Below are 4,871 nucleotides of genomic sequence, written 5' to 3'. Positions count from 1 at the left end.
TGATTGTTTTTTATGGTAATCTAAGACAAGTTATCAATTTAGTTGCTGGGCAATTTAATTGAAAAATCTAAAAACACTATGCAACATTTTATCCGAGTCCATAAAATTTTTTAAAGTCTTGTCCACATCAGAGTGGAAATGTAAATTATAAGAAAACACAAAATTAATGATCTTCCCAACTGGAATTAAAAAAAAAGAGTGACCTCATATTATTTAAGGCATTTTCAGGGATGCATCCTGTGCAATTGGATAAATGCAGAATTCAGCCTGGCTGTATGATTCCTCATTTTCTTTCCAAAGAAGAATTACAAAGCAAGCAAGCAAACAAACAAAATCCCAAGAATTTCTCCCCCCTCCAGTATAATTATTGGCTGAAAATTGAGTGGAACAAGCAGCTTACAGAAAATACTTTGACAAATTATATTTTTTGGCCTATTTTCTTTTTGCAAATTCTTTGCAGGACAGCATGCAAGCTGTAAGTCCCTAAATGGCCTTGCCAGGCTGCTCTTGGAGATTACACGTACGGAGTTTCATGGAGAGCCGAAACATGAACACCGCCAGCCCGTTGCAACGGCTTGGGGAGGGCACAGAGCACTTTTCTTTCTGGACAAGTGCGAGCCGGCTGCACATACCTGGCTTTTGAGCTTGTCACTCATGGGCAGCAAGCGTCTGCCAGCAGGATTCACTCCACGGGGGCAGATTTCACTGGAAATAGAGTGAAAATGAGGCCGGACTTGTAGCTGCCATAAAAGCGCAATTCCCCTTCTGCTGGTGCCCAGGACAGTAGATGTGAGCAGGTCAGGGGGTGCTCAGCTCAAACGGTCTTTAAAACTCAGCACAGTTATTTTCCTGGCGGGCTTTCCTCGTGGGAATGTAATAACACAAAATAGGTAAACAAACACAAATGCAGAAAATAAAGGGTTAACTCACTGCCTAGGACCTTGTCCCGGGTCCTGAGAGCGAGACTCCGGCTCCGTGCTGCTCCCCTGGCACCACGGTCTTTCCTCTCTCTCCCTGGCTCGGTGCTGTCGCTTCCACCCCAGAGCCTTTTCCCAGACCCCGGGAGAGTACCCTGGCTCGGTTCTGCCTGGTACCGCTCCATCTTCTGTCTCGCTCTGGTCTCGATCTCTCCCTCTCTTCCCTGGGAGCCCTTTTAATTTCCCGTGTGCCCGCTAATTATCCTTCTCAGCTGGCCCATTCCTCCTAGGCAGCCTGCAATCCCCGACTGCTCCAAGCTGGGCCGTAGCTTTTGGTGCGAGCGGCCGGCTACATGAGGCTATGGCCCCGGAAAGCACATAGTTTGCCCACTACAAGGTAAAACCCTGAACTTCCTGGAGTCCCTTGTTGAGCATCACCCAGGGATGTCCGTGCAGCCACATCCATTTCCAGCATCAGGGGATCCCACCCAAATGGTGGAGAAAAGGACGAGGTGTGGAGCCAGCCACTCCTTGCGTCTAGATGGTATGAAAGAGCCCTGAACAGAAGAAGGGGGAAGGGAAGAAACCTCTGCAAGGAACCAGATGGGCCAAACTGTCCTTTTCCACCCTTATAGCCTCGGCCTTCTGCAGCAATTGAGCCCCAAGTCTTGCTCTCGAGCAGGCAAGGGGACCTTCTCCCCCCTGTGCTTATACAGCTGGCTGCTTAGCCCCACTGTGATCCCTGAGCACTGGTCTCAGCTCACCTGGATTTGGGCTCAGGAAGGTGGAGTGCCCGTGACCAGCCCTCGTCATCCACCCCGGCATGGGTGGAGAGCAGCGTGCACCAAGAAACGGGCTGCTCCCAAGCAAAGCCAGAGGCTGAACCAAAAATAAAGCAGCCCCAGCCCTGTGTTATGCCCTCACACTTGCCCCTGCTGTCAATCAGGTGTCCTCTGCAGAGCCTGTTTCCGCACCTGGAGAATGGGGAGAGGACAAGGTGGACGGTGAGATGGTGCTCATGAAGGGCCAGCTCCATGCTAGGACTCTGAGGAAGCCCCATTGCTCTCCAATCCAGGGGTCTCCACCCGTTGGGGGATCGTTCCTGGGGCCTTTGCACCGGTTCAGGGCTGTTCGCCCGGGCATGTTTTATAGAAGCAAGGCAGCAGACAGAGCACCACGATCTATTTGCCTCATCTATTCATGCAGCTGGCTCAGCCTCGGACCCACGCTGCTCCTAGCACAAAGGTCCGGCCTCTCCACACTCCTGGCATACAGACGAACCAACATCGCGGTGCCAAGTGTACCGTGGCGTCCTTGGTGCTACACACATCCGTAGCAAATGACTGAGTGAATCGTTCTGAATAAGTGACAGCACAAGCTGTCTTAGAAAGCAGCAAGAAGTCCCGCAGCAGGCAGCCTTTGCCTGAAGCACCCACTCGTGGGGGTTGTTTCTGCTGGGCGAGGGTCAGGCAGGCTGCTCTTCCAGGGCAGATGGGAAGGCAAGGCTGGAGAGGCTCTGGAGGGCAGTGGGGAGGAACTCAGCAAGGAAGTTTGACCTGAACTTTACATCATGGCTCATTTCTTTGTTAACAAGCAGTTAGCCTGGGGAAGGGCACGTCTGACTGCTCAGTCCTCTCTCGCTGGTCAGAAAGGCCCTTGCTCACACTTACTGACACGGCAATTGCATTTAATGGCTGCCCAGGGGGGTCAGGTCAGTCCTCCAGAGGATGTAAAGGATGCCTGAACAACTCTGGTTCAGCCCCACGATGCCGACTTCTGCATTGCAGGCAGGACCCCCGTATTGCCCCCCAGGAGGGACCATATGAGCTGCTCAGGGCAGGGCCCAGCCCGCAGAAGGCACCCACAGGCTGCAGCACATCCCAAGCTCCACAAATGCTACCATGTGCCATTGTAAAACCCACCCATCCTGGAGACCTTCCTCCATGGCTTTCTACATGCGAAGTCACAGCAGAAAGAGCTTGGTGGGTTCACCCCATCCATGCCCTGTCTGTAGCATGCACCAAGGGCTGGGAGAGCAAGTTGGGAGCAGAGACGGGTGGTATTCCCAGAGATACAGCTAGGGGTAAACACTGAAGGGGTGGAGGAAATGCAGAGAAGCTGGCACCGGGCCAAAGTGGTCTTGTTAGCCCTGAAGCTGGTTTCCAAAACTGCTTGTAAGGAGACAGGCAGGAGGTGAGTCCGAGTCCAGCCGACAAAGGCTGCAGCTAGAAACGCTTGAGGACTGTGTTGAGGCCTGGCTCAGGCCAGAGGGAGCTCCTGGTTTGGTCATCTTATATGAACATTTCCCCCGTGAACCCAGAGCCTACAAGGATTGTTGAGACAGCAACACTTAAATGCTCTTCTTCCATTTGAAAGCCTAACCTGTGAAGGGGTGTTTTGTACCAAGCCCATCCTTTCTATGCGATCCAGCAGTGATGTCCCCAAACGCTACTTCCTGGCTCGCACTCCAGTGAGAGACTAAAATAATCTGGTAATGAATTCTGCTGCTTCTCACACCTTTCATGTGTGGACAGAAATTAAGAGACATTTCCATCTACTCACATAGTACAAGGACTTGAACTGAGACGGTAGCTTTCAATTTGCGGACCCCTAAACATTTTTAAGGGAGGTGCGGACCCCTTTGAATTGTAAGTGTGGGTATTCGCATCCTTTTGATTGATCGTAGTCATCATTCATGGACCCCTCAGACATGGTTTGTGGACCCCTGGGGTCCAGGGAGCACAGGTCGAACACCCTGCTCTAAAGGCAATGTTGAGAGGAACAAGTCATAGGCCACATCTTTTCTAAGGAGTCTGGATCACTCCAGAAACTAGGTAAGGTAAATGCTGCCTTTTCCATGAAAGAAAACCCATAAAAGATGCTATAAAAATATACAACATGCTTTTAACTACAAGCAGGCCATTACAGTGACAAACAACAAAGGGCCCCAGAGTACATCAAATCCCTGATTAGCCAGATGACTCTTCCCCAGTGAAAATTTCAGGATTTATTTCGCACCACTTGCATCCTTTGTGACGATTCACCTCCTCCCAACTCCCTGTTTGCTTTTCCAGCTAGCACGGAGCAGAGGGTCTGACAAGAAAGCAGCAGTCAGGGTTTTTGTCTTGCAGCAGCCTATAAAGATTTTATGAACTTGAGAATGAGCAGCAAACACCATGCAGCCACTCATGAGACGTTAACACTTCTCTTTACTCACTGCAGAAATTATCCGGCAGTTTGTACTAATTGGCAGGATTCTGCACATCCCGATTGTTACACTACCAACCATATCATTTGGACAGTGAAATAATTGCATAAGACCTGGAAACAGAGCTGCAGGCAGCTCCAAAAGGCAGCCTAGTCCACCCACTGCGAGTCAGTACAGCAAAACCAGCCCCAGCAGATCCAACCCACTTCCAAAAAAGCTGATGCCGCAATGTCCGTGGGGCCTGCTCCAACGCTTAACTGCTGCTGGTACCACGTTTTTCCTAACAACTAATCTAAATCTCACCTTGCTACAAATTAAGTCCACTACTTCTCACCCTACCCAGAGAAAATAGGAAGCGCAACTATTAAATAACTATAAAGATGACAAATGTCTTCTTCATAACCACCTTTCATACACAGGAAGACCATAGTTGTATCCTCTCAATCTTTTTTTCTAGACTAACCTTCAGTTTTTTGAAACCTTCCTTAGGCCATGTTTTCTAAAGCTCTTACCATGCTTATTGTACCCCTTCCAGTTTATGTAGATAGCCTTCCACACAAGGACATGCAGTGTCCCAATTGGGGCCAAACCAGTGCCTAGTAAAATGGGCATTTACATCCATGTTTTACAGACTCTGGTTAATGCATCCCAGAACAAGCCTGGTCTTTTCACAACGCCGCTCCATTACTGACCCCACTGAACCCCCCAGATCCTTTTCTGCCAAACTGCTTGCCTCAACAGTCCCC

Source organism: Gavialis gangeticus, unplaced genomic scaffold (genome assembly GCF_001723915.1).
Source record: "Gavialis gangeticus isolate Ggan-Ray unplaced genomic scaffold, GavGan_comp1, whole genome shotgun sequence".
Lineage (NCBI taxonomy): Eukaryota > Metazoa > Chordata > Crocodylia > Gavialidae > Gavialis > Gavialis gangeticus.
Note: the sequence above shows the minus strand (reverse complement) of the source record.